This window comes from Heliconius melpomene, chromosome 7 (assembly GCF_056956725.1).
Source record: "Heliconius melpomene rosina isolate 202511_hmr_F chromosome 7, ASM5695672v1, whole genome shotgun sequence".
Classification (NCBI taxonomy): Eukaryota; Metazoa; Arthropoda; class Insecta; order Lepidoptera; family Nymphalidae; genus Heliconius; species Heliconius melpomene.
The window spans coordinates 2,222,066-2,242,622 of NC_140395.1; the positions used below are offsets into that span (position 1 = coordinate 2,222,066).

The 20,557-nt window shown below is 33.3% G+C and overlaps 1 protein-coding gene across 1 annotated transcript in view; it reads right to left on the bottom strand.

Moving 5' to 3' along the window:
- Positions 1-20,557, bottom strand: part of pio (zona pellucida domain-containing protein piopio) — a 41,432-nt gene that overhangs the window by 19,785 nt on the left and 1,090 nt on the right. The gene's annotated exons all lie outside the window — the stretch shown is intronic.

The following is a 20,557-nucleotide window of genomic DNA, read 5'->3' on the forward strand; positions in this document are numbered from 1 at the left end:
ACAATCATCGCATCTACAGTGAGATGCTGCCCCGCCGCGACACGACGGCTTCTTAGTCAGCAGGTGTGTATTTAAGGTTTTATTTTAAAATGTCACTGTGATTGACATACATAAGGAAGGCCATGCAACTCCTTAAAAAGAAATGTCATCGTGGCTTTTTTATCTTTAAAAAAATATTAATTATGTTGTTCAGAAACATGTGAATTATAAAGCATAAAAATGTATAGATCTACATAATAATAATGAAATTTTGACATTGATATTCAAAACAGCAGCTGTTAAGTTTGTTACCGCACTATTTGTAAATAATATATTCTTTAGCTTCACGTTTTATCCCGCATATCGCAGGATAGACATAGGGAAGCTAGTATTAACACGTAACAACCTGTTCTTCACTTTCCGCCCAAAAAAAAAATTTCGAGACATTGCGCCATGACTGGCGACGGTTAACGCCGAGCTTTGTCTTATTACCAAAGCACAGCGAGGTAATGGGACGAGCGAGGACCTCAAATATTAGTATATTAGTATCAAAGACCAAAATAACTAAAAAAACAAACTATTCTCAACCCAAAAATCACCAAAACCAAAAAACGTTAAAATCTCAACAAATAACTATAAAATAAACAGTAGGTAGCTCTAAAGCAACATCAAATTCAATATAGTACAAGGAACCAACAAAAGAAAAGGCGAACGGCCACCGTCTAACGGAACATGAAATATCCGATGGTTAGCACTCCCGAGCTGGTGACGTACAGTTCTACGAGTATAACAATGTCGTAACCGGACTGGTTGTGGTTACTACTAGAGATTGATTGCGGATTCTAGACAAATTGTATAGAATTGAATAGAATAGATAGTTTTTAGTATTTTTGTATTATTATATTTAGTAAAAATCAAAGGTACTAAGGACGCGTATTAAATAATTCGTGTTTAAGTCCGGGTTCAAGTCCTGTAATATTAATTTTTTTACGTGTTTTCTAAATTAGAATAGATATTGCACAGATATTAAACGTAAATAATAACGTAAATGATATACCTACGTATGTAATGGGCATTTTATTTATTAGAGGGTTTTTTTTTTAGCTTTGCGTTGTATTCCACTCATCAGGGTAGACAGAGGGAACCTAGTGTCCCCACTTTCCGCCTAATTTTGGAAGCATTGCGTGTTGAGTAAAGAACCTCAACTTCGCTTTACTAATGCGAGGAAATGAAAATATTAGTCTCTTATATTAATCTCCTCGAGTGGGTATCGAACGCCAATCTTGTGATTACAATCGCACGCTTCTATTCCATGAGTGGCTAGTGATTTTGAATCTTAAATTAAACACAAATTAAATAATATTCATAATTCAATAGAGTAGAAGATAATTTTTATTTATTTCTCCGCTTCATGTAACTGAATCTATGAAATAATAAGTTAAATAGTAAACAAAATGTCCGTCGGTTTACTTAACGTATCTCCTAAATAAACAGACGGGAAAGGTGATTGACTGAACTATTGGAAAGTTTAAATTAGATACTTCCAAACTAGTTTTATGATTTTAAAAAGGTATTAACCCCATCTTTCTCATCAATTTTTTTGATATTTTTAAACTGTACTTTTACAACATAAACTAATTGAAAGGACAATTAATACATTTGTACATGTAATAATAATAATAATAATACATTCTTATATATATAAGTACTAAAATTTACGTTTTATAATTTTAGTTTAACGCTTTTTCTCGTCTCGTTGCCTTACCATAGTAATTAAATATAACTTCGAATGGTGGAGTAAAATTCACAATAATAGCATTTCATTCTTTCATGTCTTAATGGGAGCAGTGTGTCTTAACATTAAGTTCCCAGGTTCCATCTACCTATCCTGCTAAATGCGGGTTACAGCGTGAAATTAAAAAAAAACTATTTCATTCACAATAATACAAACAGAGAATAGTTTGTACTCTGTAAATTCTTTCTGCTATCACGAAGCGGCATTGGGCTTTCCTGTTGTTACGAAATATTGACTCGGACAAATGCTTTTTGTGAAATGTGACCTGCTTTTTTGATATTTTAAAAAGGTGAACGTTACTTATAGTATTTTGTATTTAATACTTCCCTTCCCTTCCCTTTGCTAGATCTAGGAAATAAAATTATTTGTATATAAGAAATCAGAGTTACGTAAAACAAAATGCTTGCTTGGTTACCCTGTAAAAGAAAAAAATAGTGTCATAACACTCCGTTGTCCTTTTGAGTGGCGGAAGCGTGCTAACTGACTGAATTTTTCATTTTTCGTCTTAAAGTCCACGCAAATTAAGTTTTGGTAGGAACTTAATTTGCGTGGACCAGGAAATTACAAATTGTAATTAATAATTTTCTGTAATTTTATTTCAAAATATCATATTTTAGAATTCATTAGGTATTGTGAAAATAGTCTTATGTAATTCAAAACTCCAAAATTTTAAGTCCAGTCTTTATAACTAGTACAGAATGACCTTTAAAGTTTGTATTGTAAGCGTTACCACTTACACGCACTTAAACGACCGACGACGGTAAAAAAACAACCACAATCTTTATTTTCTTTTTATACTTCTGTAGATATTGTGTAATTTATTATATTTTCTTTCTTTTTTAGCTTCACAGTGTATGTCGCTTAGCAGGGTAGACAAATGGAACCTGGAAACATAGTGTTAAGACGCTACCATAAAGACACTTGCGTTCCCAATTTTTTACGCCGAATTTTGCAACTCAACGCCGCGCTTTGAGCCGTTTTCAGATCATAGGAAATTAATTAATAATAAAAATTCAAATGGTAATTGAATCCAGACAGATAAACAACAAAATGATCATACATTTATAAAACCGATTTTATTTTGCCCTAAAAAAATATGTAATCCTATATCTTATAAAACAAAGTCGCTTTTCGTGTCTGTCTGAACTTTCTAACTCTTCTTCTTCTAAACCACCCAACTGATTTTGATGCGGTTTTCACCATTAGGTCGAGTATTTCTCAGGGAAGGTTTATATATAGTTTATTATTTGTACATTTTTATGTAAATTAACATAAATACGATAAATGTGTATAAAGTCCTACCCGTTGAGACACTTTCGCGCATGCGCTGCTCTAATGGTAAGTATTACATGAAAAAAATGTACTGGAGTATTGTTCCTCTTAATAAGATCTACAAAAAAGTCCGCGAGAGCATATTTATATCTTTTAAGAATAACGTGTAGTGATCATATTTCTGTCTAAAAATAGTAATTTCAATATATTTTTTATTGTGAGGGATATTTTTCCATAATGGTATTAATCCGTATCCTTTAAAATACTTTATTAATTTTCTACGTTAAACGAAGATAAAATTTACTTTTTATACTATTTCGAAATTGCGAATAGTTTTAGAGAAAAACGCATTTAATTATTGACACATCACGCCGTTCACACATCAACTGTATCGAGTCCAATTTCACTTATCCCTTACTCTCAGCATATAAATAAGTATATTAGTTACGTTGGCCATTTAATGTAGATCAAAACTGTCTTTTACTGTTTTTCATTTTAATAAGTACTTTAGAAGTTGTTACAATATCAAAAAATCCTTGCTACGAAACGGCTCGCCACTCGCCATGCGTCCGCCGCGCCCGCCTGCGTTACACGCATCGGTGGATCAGTGGTAGAATGCTCGCCTGCCACGCGGGCGGCCCGGGTTCGATTCTCGGCCGATGCATTCTATTTAATTTTCCTCACAGGCAGCCACGTAGTGCTTGCTTTTCATCAGGGACAGAATACCCTCTTCAGCATTAACCACAATCTCGAAAAAAAACCCGTCTGTCTCTATAGCAACGAAGATTTAGATGCGTTTGCACGTATTGGATAATTGGAGTTGAATGTATTATTTATTTAATATGTAGTTATAAGTAGGTAGGTTTTTGTTTATAATTTCTTCCGTTTAAAAATAGTCATTTAACTATATAAAAATAGTCATTTAAATATATTTTAATAAATACACGAAAAGATTAGTAGCACAGATTTAAAATTACGGTACCTACTAAAAAATCCTTGCTGTGTAAAACAATTGGAAAATCCTTATTGAAACTACGAAAATGCGGGTTGCATTAGGGTTTATTTAATTTTCACATTATCTTAAGTGCTTTGCAAACAAACATTATATGAATAATCCAGTAGTAAAAGCGGGCGAAGCCGCAAGAGGGTCGCTAGTAGTTTATAAATCTTCATACATATAAATATATATATATATATATATATATATATATATATATCCTATATCTTATAAAACAAAGTCGCTTTTCGTGTCTGTCTGAACTTTCTAACTCTTCTTCTTCTAAACCACCCAACGGATTTTTATGCGGTTTTCACCATTAGGTCGAGTATTTCTCAGGGAAGGTTTATATATAGTTTATTATTTGTACATTCTTATGTAAATTAACATAAATACGATAAATGTGTCTAAAGTCCTACCCGTTGAGACACTTTCGCGCATGCGCTGCTTTAATGGTAAGTACTATATGAAAATAATGTACTGGAGTATTGTTCCTCTTAATAAGATCTACAAAAAAGTCCGCGAGAGCATATTTTTATCTTTTAAGTATAACGTGTAGTGATCATATTTCTATCTAAAAATTGTAATTTCAATATATTTTTTATTGTGAGGGATATTTTTCCATAATAGTATTAATCCTTATCCTTTAAAATACTTTATTAATTTTCTACGTTAAACGAAGATAAAATTTGCTTTTTACACTATTTCGAAATTGCGAATAGTTTTAGAGAAAAACGCATTTAATTGTTGACACATCACGCCGTTGACTCATCAGCTGTGCGGACTCAAGTTTTACTTATCCCTTACTCTCAGCATATAATTAAGTATATTAGTTACGTTGGCTGTTTAATGTAGATCAAAACTGTCTTTTACTGTTTTTTCATTTTAATAAGTACTTTAGAAGTTGTTACAATATCAAAACATCCTTGCTGCGAAACGCGCCCCGCGATGTTTTGCTTATACAAGCGCGTCATGAGCAGTCATCGGTGGTTCAGTGGTAGAATGCTCGCCTGCCACGCGGGCGACCCGGGTTCGATTCCCGGCCGATGCATACTATTTAATTTTCCTCACAGGCAGCCACGTAGTGCTTGCTTTTCATCAGGGACAGAATACCTCCTTCAGCATTAACCACAAGCTCGAAAAAAAAAACCCGCCCGCTATAGAGGCATAGCAACAAAGATTTAAATGCGTTTGCACGTATTGGATAATTGGAGTTGAATGTATTATTTCAGCGCGATATATTTGGTTTCATATTTTTTGTAGTAGTTATTAGTAGGTAGGCTTTTGTTTATAATTTCTTCCGTTTAACAATAGTCATTTAACTATCTAAAAATAGTTATTTAAATATATTTTAATAAGTACTTGAAAAGATTAGTAGCACAGATTTAAAATTACGGTACCTACTAAAAAATCCTTGCCGAGTATAACAATTGGAAAATCCTTATTGAAACTACGAAAATGCGGGTTGCATTAGAGTTTAATTAATTTTCACATTATATTAAGTGCTTTGCAAACATACATTATATAAATAATCCAGTAGTAAAAGCGGGCGAAGCCGCAAGGGGGTCGCTAGTATATATATATATATATATATATATATATATATATATATTTATTTCAAGTATGTTTTTTTTCATGACCACATATCAATCACGAAATGCAATTTTCTACGCTCGTCGTGTTCATAATAATACGCGTCAGTGACTGCGTGTGGAGCCTGTCACTGGGTTATTGTATCATATGTACTAGTAAAATAACCTGGTGTTTCTTGAAATATATCGTTTAGGGTTCCGTACCTCTAAAGAAAGAAACGGAATCCTTATAGGATGGACGCCACGACGGCTTCTAATTAAAAAAGTTATAAAGGTTTTTAAGGTTGCTGTGACGCAGCAGCAGCAAAGCGTCTGACTATACACGGAAGGTTTGTGGGTTCTATTCCCACTCAGGTAAAAGAATTATTTTCATTTCCTTACTCTAGTACGAAGACAGCGTTGAATTCCACTCAATATACAATGTCTCGGAAATTTTGTGCAAAATGGGATACGGAATGTCTTAAGAATAGGGTCCTTCTGTCTACCCTACCATATGAAATACACAATGTAAAAAAAACCTATATATTTGTAGAATAAATAAAATTTTCTAGTAGAGTCTAGTGAATTGTTGACATTAAGAAAATTAATGGAAAACATTCATTTATTAAGAAATCGATTGATCTACTTTTTTTACTAATGACTTGATATTTGTTAATTTAATAGAAAATGATATTGACCCAATTTAGTTAATTGTTTTGTCATTTTTTGTTTGTTAATATAAAATCATTAACAAATTGAATAATAATTTAGATATCTTGGACATTTTTCGTAGTAATAGTTAGCTGCAAAGCTGTATCCCAGATATAGCAGGGTAGGCAGAGGGAATCTAGTAGTAAAGGCATTGAGTGATGGAACACAACGCCGCGTCCTGTCTCGTTACGTCATTTAACGCCGCTCTGCTTATTATGCTGTCATGTATTGGACAATGAATAAGCAGATAGGTAAAGATTTAAGACAACTTGTTCCTCACTTTTCGCCTAATCGATATTGGATGTCAGTGGGGGAATTCCACCCTACTGTTTGCGTGAAGATAAACCCAAAACCTTCGATTTTCCAGGTAGAAATCATCCCACTGCACCACAACGACCTGAACATACAGGTATGTATAAGCAACTGCATAAAGCGCCATATTTCAATTCTTTTTGTCCAAGTCTTGCGTTCACGACAGTTCAACGTTTCACATAGGCCTTATTGTTTGAGAAAATTATGAAATCCGTTTCATTTTCGTTTTGTAGTTTTGTAACGTGTGCATTTACTTTATAGTTTACTCGATTCGTGCTGTTATTATATAATTATTACGTTTATTATTTGAAGTTAGTAAAGTGGATGTAAGAATTGATGAAAATGATGTTTCTGTGGATAGATGCTCTGTATTTTTAACCGATTTTCATATAAAAGTTTATCAGTTTGACATTTATTTATTAGTTTTATGGCTGTCATATCCTGTATTACGATATCCAGCATGACGGTACATCCCGCATATAGGAGCGGAGGAGAGGCAGAGGGAACCTAATGTTATACTTCGTTCCTATTAAACTGTTCCGTTTCCCATTTTCTGCCGTTTCTCCAGGCATTTCGTGTTGATTGGCGAAACTTGACGTCACTTTTTGCCTATTATTAATTTCTTCGAGTGAGTCACACGATGGACCACTATGCTACGACGCTACGACGATCTCAATTTTGGTGTCTAATTTTATTAAACCTAAAATATAATGCATAATTTCTCGTATCTTTTGGCTGCGTTGATTTTTAGCAGCTTTATTTTTTCTGAGTTCTAAAGGGACCGTCGATCCTGAATATTTGATGTTCATATCAGCTCGAGATAAGTGGTCAGAGGTGCAACAAAGTGATCCTATAAGATTTTTTCTTTTGAGATACGGAACCCTAAAAAATGTTACACCTAGCCGATTCAAACCCACAATTATCTCAATTAGGCACGTTACCACATAACCATATAAAACAAAGTAAACTGGTCTCCTAATAAAATTCTCATTACAAACAGTAATTACTTTCATAGATGCAGCCTTGGATTTGCAAAGGCAATTCTGAACGTGACTAAACTTAGTTCTGCTACTATATTACATTGTCATATTTGTTTTATTTTATATGTTGTTTTATATGAGGAAGTAGAAATTGGTTGTCGGAGTTCTATTCCAGGTGGAGGTAATTTTACTAATTAATAAAATGTGAAAGTTTGTGATTGATGTTTGGTTCACTTTCAAAAAACTAAACAGTAAATAGCTTATTCATCGGGATAACACATAGTTTATAATTTGTATAAAGATTTCGTGTAATCTGGCTATAATTTTCTGGCTGTCAAGACATAGTGTGGCGTTGGGTTACTCCAATTAAGATTCAATATCACTTTGCCTCACAGACCGGTAAGAACAGAGTGTTTTAACACTTCAATATTTAAAAATTCCTTACTTCAATAGTTTTTAGGTTAATTTTAACTCACGTCTTTCGAGTAACTTGACACCGCGATACAATCAGCTGAGCCATACGTTCACTTCAAGCTATGACGAAAGGTTTTTGATTTCGTTTTTTATAACTTATTTTAAACTTCGAGGCCGTCACAGTATCGTACTTTAAACCCGATGGTTGTGGATTCGATAACCACTCGGATAATGAATAATTTTCATTTATTCTCTCCTGTAACAAGACAAAGCGCGGTGTTGAGTTCCGCGACTCAATTCTCGAGAGCCTCGAAATCTTAACAGGAGATTTCTTTAACCCTGCTATGTGTGGGTACCATGTCTTAAAACTCTCCGTTCCCTACGCACCGCCGAATTTTCGTAACTTTGCGTGCTCAATGGCGGAACTCAACGCCGCGCTTTGAATATTATATTATTATATCAATTTCCGGTGACAACTGCATAAGTAACCTCTTCTAGCATTACAAGGAAGATCAAAGACGTACAAGGCAATCCTCTATTACTTATAACCAGTTTAAGAATATCTACAATTCTATACATAATGTATGTCTGTATGTATCTTTCGATTTGGTCGAATTTTAAAACTGGCCTCTAAAGACGGCCTTAGTATGTGTCAATTGTTATACAAGTTTTATGTAATGTTTAGCAAATATATATGAAATATTATGTAGATCCATGATTTGTTTGTTTGTATTGCTTTTTAAATTTGGAGGATAATTGTTTTTTTTTTTTTCAGTTTCCCGCTAAATCCCGCAAGTGGCAGGATAGGGAGAGGGAGGCTAGTGTTAAGACATTTCACTTCCCACTTTCCGGTGAATTCTGGAGGCATTGCGTGAGGGCAATCGCGGCACAGGGGCAAAAGCGTACGACTGTAATTGCGACCGGTTGTGGTTTAATTCCCACTCGAGAAAATCAAATATTTAATATTTTTATTTCCTTGCTCTGGTAAATAGACAAAACGAAGAGAACGAGAAGAGAATGAGAACGAAGTGTCTTAACACTAGATTCCCACGTTCCCTTTACCTACCTTGCAATGTGCGGGATACAGCTAATTGATTCCCTAGCCAATAATTATAATGGGACGTTGTATTATGAACTAAAAATGGCCCTAAGTAAAATAGTAAACTTAATGGAATTTTACTATTTTATTTAAATCCATATACTTAATAAAAACAACATTACAATCAATTTTAAAGATTAGTTAAATTTTAAATCGATATAAGAAGTAAATATATCCTCGAATAGAATATGAACCTACTAACGTTATGATACCTATCAACTGTACAAATATTCTTTATATACTTAGCCCATTTAAAAAAAACCCTTTAAAAAAAATTAAAAATCTAAACAACAATCGATCTATCTGTCCCACATTTTTATTATCAAAGTGACATTACAATACTACCCACATACACTACGAGTGTAATATGTAACAACTGACAAGTGACGGTGACGTAAGCGTGAGGTGACGTGACATCATAGTGTGTTAAGGTCACGCTGTGGAATGAATATATATCTATAGCTTTTTTTAAGTTTCAGAAATGTCTGAATCCTGTTTAGCTGGGTAGGCAGAAGGAACTTATTGTAAAGACACTCCGTTCACCCCCTTTAATTTTTCAAGACATTGTACGGTGAGTGTCTTCTTAGCACAGAGTAGTCTTGTTAGCACAGAGATTAAATGAAAATAATTAATTCCTTCGAGTGAGATCAAACCCACAACCAACGCGTTTACAGGCACACGATGTCTCTTTGCCACGAATTCCTTAGTTATATTTACTGATAGTACCTAATAAATATCTCTAAATAAGTAAATAACTAATGCTTGAATAAAAATTTCAACGTTTGACCACGTAAGCTCACCAAAACTTACAACAAGGTGAAAAATGGGGAACGTAGTGTCTTAACTCTAGGTTCCTTCTGCCTACCCGGGAAATAGCGTGAAACTATAAAAATCATTAGAATGACCAATAAATGGCATCCATAATTATAAAATATATTTTTTATTTAAAATTCTACGAAGCGGATGTGTGAGATAGTCATTAAAATATAAGAATATCTCAGCAAATAACTATAAGTCATCAAACAATATTTCCTCATTACTGACCTTCGCGTATGAATTTTTCATATTGTGAATCATTCTTTTGAATAATTTAGTATTATTTTCCATCATTTGCAACGATTACGTTGAACTTAGTGATATAAAGGCGGAGATAAATAAATGCTTTCAAATCTCTACATTTAATAGAGGAGGCAGAGAGAACCTAAGCTAGTGTAAAGACTCTCTTTGAGAGGTTTGACCTTTAATTCAGAATATTCGAATTTATTCTGTCTAATGAACAAATAATAAAATAATTTGTTCATCAAATCTTAGTACATTTTGTAGAAAATATTTATTATTTAGACTGTGCCTACAGAATACTATAGACACTACATCCGTTCCCATTAAGATACTTCCGTTCCCAGCTTACCGTCGAATTCTCGAGGCATTACGTATTGTTTGGCAGAACTCAACGCCGCGCATTGTGTCAGTTATCAGGGTAAGAAAATGAAAATATTAAATTATTTCATTTCCCAGAGTGGGATTCGGAACCACAACCGTCACGTGCAGTCGCACGCTTGTGGTCCTGCCTCACGACTGCCTCAGTCCTCGACATTTTTTTCTTAATTTCTGAAGAGACTATAATATTATAAGAAATGGTTGACTAAACCCTTTTAATACAGCTTTTCGACCACAACACCAATATTACCATAATTTTATCCGACAATGTAAGTAATAACGAATTATTATCTATAAAAAAATCTAAATAAAATGAACCCACGACGCATAGGAAAACCACACCTATTTACATATACCAAGGTTTATTTTCCAATACAATATTTAAATAACTTAGTGTAGCTACAAACTTAATTATATATCCAAATAAACAAAAATAAACTTTATTTCTATAAGAATAAGGTATGTTTGAAGAGAAAATAAACACTCGTATTTGTCCTCGACTCGAGGTCGGCAATAATCACCTGTAACTTCTGCCTATATAAAGATTGGTTCACATACTTAGCCTGCTTTAAAAGTAGTCAATTATGAAATAATATATCAAAGTGTTTTTCGCACACTTAAGGCTTAATAATATTACGATTTTTTTAGGGTTCCGTAACTCAAAAGAGAAAACGGAACCCTCATAGAATCAACTTGTTGTCCGTCTGTTAAGAGCATTTATCTCAGAATGGAGCATAGAAAAAAATAAGCTTTTAAGTCAACGCATTCAAAAGGCGCGGGCACACGCGATTTGTATGAAATTCGCCTTACAGTATCTCTCTCTCTCTCTCTGTTCCTGCGTCTCTAATTTAACTTTATTTTAATTTTTTTAACAACCTATTTAAACTATTAAAAGTTACAATAGTTTTTGCAAAGTTTAAATTTTATTGTTTGAGACCTGAAACAAGAACTTCAAGCTTTTAATTTAATTTTCTTCTCCTGCTTTACCTTCTAAGGATATAGAGACATACTCCATAAAGAGACCGTCGTGACACTGTGACGACCCTCTGACTGTAGACGCGAAGATTGTGGGTTCGATACCCATTCGAGGACCCGCCTATTAAACATATAGTACCTACATAAATAAATAAAAAAAAAAACATCATACACAACCTCATCCACATTTCATTAAAATAAAATAATTATATTTACCTGTTTAGCCTTTACATTTACATTTATACCAGTAAATGTTTTACAATTTAAATTGGACAACTAGTTTCTTTGATCATTGAAACGGAATGTTGTTTTTACTTTTAATTTCCATTAAAGACGTGTTCTTCTTCATTGATTTTATAAGGGATTTTATGGTTACCAATAAACAGTCTCTTGATATGTAAAGTTCATATACCTATGATTAGCATACCTTTTTTTTAATCCTTAGTAAATAGATTTTAGTTTTTAGGGTTCCGTAACTCAAAAGGATAAAACGGAATCCCTTATAGATTTGACACTTAGATTAGATTATATAGATTAGACATTTTGTTGTCTGTCTGTTTTTCTGTCAAGACAAATTACTTCGAGATTGTTTGAAGGTTTTAAGCTGAAATTACCACAGCAATATGTAGGTGTCGCTTAGAACATAAAAAAAATAAGCTTCTAAGTCCACGCAATCAAAAGATATGAGCGTTATTGCAACATTTTTGCTTATTTTGATGGGAATTCCTCACGTGAAGAAAACCTATGGTGCTTCTCATGGACCTGGTGTTTTGAAGTTTAACACAAAGTGACTAATAAGGAAAAAAATTCAAAAAGTGAAAATTTATAATTTTCAAAGTGATATTCCACACATAGGCAAGAAAATTATTCTTCCACGTATCCATAAAATATTTAAGAATAACATAAAATCAATATTATTCTTACGAAATCCTATTAATGAAATCCACACAAATATGGTCATAAAAACAATTCTCAACCCAAATGTCAATGATTCATACATAAGTTTTGACACATTCGCACTGTATTTAGAATCTGTGGGCGTAGAGTAGGCGCGTACATGGACAACTTAAAAGTGTACTCGATTTGTCAAAATTTAATATCGATTAGTATTATTACAACACTAATCAATCAAACATCGAGTGAAGATTGTGACGTTTTAATCGATTATTATGAAATAGATGGATTTATGTATTTTTGATATATAGTTCTGATTCGATTCGGTAATATTATAAAATTGATGAGTTTGTTTGTTTGAACGCGTTAATCTCAGAAATAATTTGTTTGTATTGGAAAATTATTATTACCTATTAAATGAGAACATTTATTTTCTTGGACTTTTTGGAAATTGTGCGGCGGCGTTAAGTCCCGTCAATCACCACGCAACATGTAAATCGAAAATGAAATTCGTAGTTTTGTATCACTAGAGTCTCTCTGCACATCTCGCATAAAACTTGAGATGAACATTAATAAAATAATACTTTTATTAGAACTCTTATTATAATTCATTAACAACTTTACTAAACGAAATAAATATAAAATAATAAATAAAGAAACTATATAATTATAAGAATACAAAATTACACGTATCATTGCGCAATGCGTTGAACTACTCAAGTGTAATACTTGAGGACAGAATCGAACCCGTTACGGTCACAAGGGCGAGCGCGGGCGGTCGCCTTGGCTGCCTACTTTGCGCAAAAACATATAATACTATGATGACTTTTATTTGTTTCTTTGTTCGTCTCTAGATATATGAAAAGTATTCATTTTCTTTTTATTCGTTAAGGTTGTGTTATAATAATATGTGTTATTATATATGTTATAATATTATATATTTTTAGCTTAGAACGGAGGGTACCTGGGGCACGTAGTTTCTTAACACAAGGTTCCCTATATACAGCGTGAAGTCTCTCGCAGTCTTTACATTTTATTCATAATATATCGCAATAATCATTTCCAATATATTTTATTTTTCTTTTTCAAGTTGTTCTTTTTAATTTGAAGTAATTAGTTTTTTACAATTTCACATAAGCTTATGTAAGGCTAAAGCAATCACTGATCAACGCAATGAGTAAACGTTCTAAGTTGATGTAAGTCTTTTTTAGCTCCATACGGTAATTTGCATATAACCAAATAAGCAGGGGGAACCTGGGAACCTACTGTTAAGACTCCGTCCAATTAAGATATTTCCGTTCGCCACTTCGCGCTGATTTCCGGAGGCATTGCGTGTTGAGCGGCGGAACTGAACGCCGAGCTTTGGGCGTTGTAATGAAAATAGGTGATTCCTCCAAGTGGAAATCGAATCTACAAGCATCGCGTTAACAGTTTTAAACCACTTGTTTATGATATTATAAATAGTTATATAATATGTAATAAATTAAGAGCTATAAATTGATATTACAACATAATTTCTAAACTTTACACCTTTAGAATACACCCACTATGTCCGAGGATGGCTTGCGATCGTAAACTTACAAAATCAATTTTATTTATATGGTATACTTGATTAAGCATTAAAAGGTTAGATTAAAATGCCTGGCTGTAATGATAATGGTCGTGGGTTCGACCCCAACTAGGGGGTATTAATTAATTTCGTCGCCCGTTCCCTTTCGTTTAAAAAAGGGCAGGTGTTGAGTTCTGACATTCTATTTACAATGAGTTTTTGGACGAAAAATTAAGAACGGAGTGTTTTAACACTAGAGGAAAGACTGCTATATAGGGGACAAAGCGTGAAATAAAAAAAAAACATTAATATATTTACAAAATATATGCAAAAAATTCTAATTACATCAATTTAGAACGTTCACTCATTACGTTGACGATTGCTTTAAACTTACATAACTTTACGTGGAATTGGAAAAACTAATGTTACCTACTTCAAATTAAAAAAAAATGCTATTACTTCTAATTAAAATAGTTTCTATGTTCGATTTCCACTCGGGGGAAGTAGTTTTATTGAAATATTTAAATTACTTTAAATTTTGCTATAAACATAGGATAAACTCGCTGATCCGATTGTGATAAAGTTTCATATAGAGTTTGAGAATCTTGGAATGAACATAAAAACTATGTATATATAAATTATAAAAAAAGGAATAATTATGTTGAAGCGTCTAGTAATATTATTACAGGTTTAAGTCCCGCTACATCCAAATTTTTATGTGTTAAACTAATTTTCTTATTTTAATATTTAGTAAATAAGTTTTAAATTGATTAAAAGTATTAACATATCTGCATTAAGCTATATTTATCGACAATATCTTTATAAATATAATATTAACAACAGACTATAACCACGTGCGTCCGTCTGTGGCTTAGATTAAGCAAGATTACTATATTTGTTAAGGTCAAATCCTTAAACGATTTTTAGTTCAAGTATGTTATAAATAATGGCGGGTCTTCATTTGTATGAGTCTCTAAAAGTAGAACCAGAAAAGAATTTTGAACTGAAAATTTTATTATTAAATATTAATATTAATAAGAATATACAAATAGGGAATTGTCTCCTAATAATTTACTCGAAAATTGTTTTGAATGTATAAAAAAAGAGAGAAGAAGCGAAGTTAGAAGTCTAAGTCTTGACACGTTATAAAATCATGCGAGTTTTCAGGAATAAATTACATTTTTATTCCTATACAAATAAAATGCTATTTTAGTACTTATCATAAAAATATGTGAAAAGTAACTACTATAGTCACATTGAAATAAATAATAATAATTTAGGTACGAAATAAAACAAGTATATGTAATTTTCCGATTGTGGTCTACCTGGTAAATCTATATAATTTTCCTTATTACAATTGAAATGTATATTATGCTAAAAGTATAGTTGTGTATATCTGATTTTTTTATGTTTTACGCTTTATCATATATACATATATAGCAGTATAGCTAGAAAAAACCTAGTGTCATGACACTTCTTTCTTCACTTTCCGCCATCTTTTAAATCTTTGCGTGTTGTCTTGTCAATGTGTTTAGGTATATTCAGACTAATACATAATTTACATTAAGACCGAGAGTAAAAAACCACAAACATAGTGATTTGCCACTACATGTTTCCCATCATTTAAAACCAGCAGTCTATGAAATATCCTATAAATGTCACATTACTTGTTTTTAATTATAAGTAATAGCAGACTTGAGTTAACGCCTACGTTTTAATAGGCGTGTAATGTTATTATAAAGTTTGTTGTTTATTTGCGACCGTCATGGTCGTGTGGAATTGTTGTCTGATGAATATTTTGATGAAGGCCAAGATTCCATTAGGAAGATATATTTATGTCAAAAGTTTGACAGATTGTCTTGAAAGACATGGTTTTTTTAGCTTCGCTCTATATGTTGCTGTTAGAATATCAGGGTAGGGGGAACCTGGGAACCTAGAGTTAAGACACTATGTTTCCATTAGATGCTTCCGTTCCCTACTTTTCGCTGTATTCTCGAGGAATTGCGTGTTTGCGTGGAATTCGATTACCAAAAATCCGCTTTGCTTCGATACCAAACTAAAGACATAAAAATACAAAATATTTCATTCCCCCATATGAGCATCGAACTCACAACCGTCGCGTTTAGAATCTAGAATTTTAGCGTTTAGTAATATTTCCTGAAATATTACAAAGAAATCGTTTAGCCACGGCCAATATATCGACCTTCCAAGTGGTCTATGTGGGTAATATGGCAGAACTACTATTACTCTATTGCGTGACATACGAGCGTGACGAGAATGTTTTGTTTTCATTTTACTATTATTATGTATTGCCAAGCTTGTTCCTATCGTGGGAACTGAAAGGAATATAGAAAAGAAAGAAAATACACAAAAAAAATATTTTTGTATATTTTCTGTAATAATTAAGGGTTAAACAAATTAACTAAATTATTGATTTAAAAAGAAAAATCCTTTGAGTTTCTTGGGAAGGTTATTTTTAGGTTTGAGGCTTTAACTTTAGTGGATTGGTAATAAATTTGACTTTATGAAAACGAAAAGAGAAGCCAAATTGTATATAGTAGACAGATAGCGACTAATACTACAACATTCCGTTCTCGACTATCGGTGTTACGTGGCTTATTGTGAGTAGAGTTGCGAAACTAAACGCCGTGGTTACTGCTACCTAAGCAGTACCTAAAATAAAAAGAATCAAAATTTTGTAATATTCTTTCTCAATCGAAAAATATATTTACGACAGAACCTTAGGTAAAGACAAATGAACAAGCTAGTATAATTTTACATAAATAATCAAGTTCCTTCACGACGCCGTACGTATACAGTGCAGTGTAACGTGCTTCAAATACAAATTAGTTAACGCAAGTTAGTGACCTTCCTCTGTCTGTCTATACGAAGCTACATAATATAATAAATAGCAACGGTGTTCTGTCATACACATTTGCATTTCGAGAGGAAGAAGTGACTGATCACTATGTTTATTAGTGAATTTAAACAGATCTTGGAAATTTGTGTATAACATTAAGGTTTAGTTTCATGTTTTTATAACAATACATGATTAAGATATTCAATTCTCCGCTTTCTGCCTGTACTCGAGATATTCCGTATTGAATGGCGGAACTTAACATCGCATCGATTGGTGTATTCAGGGGAGAAAAATTAAATTAATTTAAATATAATTCAATATTATAAACCACGGTGGTAAGTTCCACTATTCAACATGTCTCTAAAATTGGGTGTGTGCGTTGAACTCTAAAGAAAAAACAAAAAATCGTTCCCTGTTTTCCGCGAGAACACGGACGTTGACACCACGCCTTGTCTTGTTACCAGAGCAAGGAAATGAAAAACATACTAACATTACTAGTATCAATGTAAGATTGTTTAAACAAAACAACATTTTCACACCAAAACGGCTGTACCGATTATTATGAAACTTTGTACACATACTTGTGGAGGTGAAAGGGAAAAGTGGTTAAAAGGACATAGGATATAAAAAAATATTCGTTGACTATAATAAGTTTAAGCGAGAGAACTCGCGTTTGAGTCTCTAATATGAAATAATTAATTTCCCCGAGTGGGATTCAAACCTACAACCACCTTTACAGTCACACGCCGTGCCACTGCGCTACAACGGGCTAGCAACCTTTCTTACAAGACAATAAATTAATTAAAAGTATTTTATTTTATAATAAGTCAAGGCCTAGCGCCCACAGTCGGCCCACACGGTGACGTCACAGCCGGAACTCTAATGATTACCACTTGTGAAGTAATAATATAAAGAAATATTGATTATTGTAAATTTTACCTCGTTTTTAAATATGTTAGGGTAATTTTCCTTATTAAATACTCCATTTTAAAGTTTATATGTTGGGGAAGAGATGTTACGTAGACTGTTCATCAATGATTGTAGGTTCGATATCAGATTGGGGAAGTATTTTTGTAATATAAATATTTCCAATCTAGTTAAAGTTATCTAATGCGTGGTTTAGCACAACTTTTTTCTCGCTTCTTGATATAAAAAATATTTAAATGGACAAACCTAAGTACATATTATATTTATCTTTCCAAATCTCTATCCTCCTAGGTTACTTACTCTGCCCCTACAAAGTTAATCCCTCCGTAAAAGTTCAAGTTTAGAGATATTGTACGTATAGTCACAGCTTTTTAGTTTAGTTTAGTAGTTTTAGTAGTCGTTTTGAATGTTTCTATAAGATCAGGTATTTTTAACAGGCCGAAGGAATGAAATAATTTAGTTCCCCGAATGGGAGTCGAACCAACTAAGCTCGCGTCTATAGTCATGCCGCTGCGCCCATACAGGAAAGTTATTATAATTATATTTATTTACAAAGACTTAGTGTCAGTTAAAAGTTAATTGACGTATATGAGTGAGGCCATTGGTAGCTTTAGATTTCAAAGAGTAGGGTGCGCTACATATGCATAGTGTTGCAATATTACAACATAATACATATCTTTTTTTTTTTTTTTTATGGAAGAAGGACAAGGCAAACGAGCGTTCGGGTCACCTGATGATGATCACCGCCGCCCACGACCCCGTGCAGCACCGGAGGAGCTACAGGTGCGTTGCCGGCCTTTAAGGTGGAGATAGACGCGCTTTTTGAAGGTACCCATATCGTACCGACCTGGAAACACTGCCGCGGGTAGGCCATTCCACAGTTCGGTGGCGCGTGGAAGGAAATTTCTACGAAACCGCACAGTAGTGGAGTGCCACGTATCCAGGTGGTGTGGATGGTATTTAAGTTTGTGACGTACTGTGCGGTTGGAAAATTCGGCGGCAGGTAACAGGTCGAACAGTTCTTCAGAACACTCACCATGAAAAATGCGATAGAGAACGCACAGCGAGGAGACGTTTCTACGCAGAGCCAAAGTGTCAAGCCTTTCACAGCTTACTGGGTCCTTAATGATTCGAACAGCTCTATCTGTATTAAGTGACGTACAGAACGTTTTCCTTTTGATATTTGCTTAAGTGAATTTGTCAAATTAAAATTAATCTCAGTGGTGGGGGATGGAGTGTTATAACACTAGGTTAGGAGTAGAGTGTGGAAGAGGCAATAGTCTTATACAATATACCTATATATTTTTTTTTGCTTCACAGTTCATCACTTTAGAGGGGTAGCCAGAGAGCCTCAACCCTCAATCCTCTCATACTAGCCTTCCGGGAGATGATGGATGACGGGTGACATTCCTCCAGTATCAATGTACCAGTGTAGAATAACTTAGACTCAATTATTTAATTTTAATTATTTTTATTTTGATTGTACTTTTAATATAAAATACTATGATATGATTAATACTGCCTATTAATAGAGATGATCTTTCTTATTATATTGCCGTCATCGCTCGCTTCGTTAATTTCGCTGTTATGGACTATAAATTCTAAAATGTTCCAACCGTACCCAGTCTTCCCCTATAATATTATTTTATATAACAACCTAAATAATTTCAATGTCTATTTCCTTTATAGAGAACCTTATGTTACAACACTCTGTTCCCCACTTTTTGCCCATTTTTTAGTAAATAATTTGCGCTTTGTCTTGTTATTAGCCCAACTCCATTAATCCAGACGAGAATCGAATTAAGAACCATCGAAGTTATTGTAGTTAATAAAATATTTAGGAAATATTTTCATTAAACAGAAATATTTATCAACCACCTATCACTTCACAAGGCAGACAAACAGTTGCTTAACCTTCTATCCAACTTTCAAGTATCCAACATAACACTGATGTAATTGATCTATGACTGTATCTCAAGATCTGTCCGGGTTTCGTAAGTACCAAGTGCTCGCTGTTAGATCTAACAGAGATTGAAAATAAATGGAGAAGAGTTAGATAGTGGAATTTTAGTCGAAAAGGCTATTTTTATTAATGTAAATATAGAGGTCGTTGCAGCACGGAGGCAGAAGCCAGAAGCCTGTGACTTACATTGCACTTATTTTCAATCTTGGTATGATGAAGAGTCAAGTAGGTACACGTACAATACTTTTTTTAGCTTATATAGCAGTTCCCTACTACTACCGTTGATTTTTTTGAGGCATTGAGTGTCGGAACTCAACACCCCAGTGTTGAGTGTTGAGTTCAGCCGCTTTTGCTTTGGTGCCAGAGTGAAGATATGAAAATATTCATAATTAATACCCTCAAGTTGGGATCGAACCCACAACCGTCGCGTTATAGTCACTAGTCATCTTTGTACTATAGAAATAGTAGGTATATAGATAATGATATAGATCTAACACAATAATATAGTATATTGCATTAGAGTCACTTAATATTACATTGAAAGAGCTAAAATAATGTTTTAAAGATTGGTTTTAATAAAAACTAGAGCAACATTTGTGAAATGTGTTAAAAATCTATTGTTTTCACACAGGTTTATATAACATTAACATACAAAAAAGATCGTGGATTCGATTCCCACTCAGGTCAAATATTTTCATAATAATTTTATACGATTGTTCTATATAGATAGTAAATTATCTGTTCATGAATATCTTAAGAAGATATGTAATATGTAAGTCGCTTGAAGCAATAAAACTGCCTTTGAATACACAGTATACATTA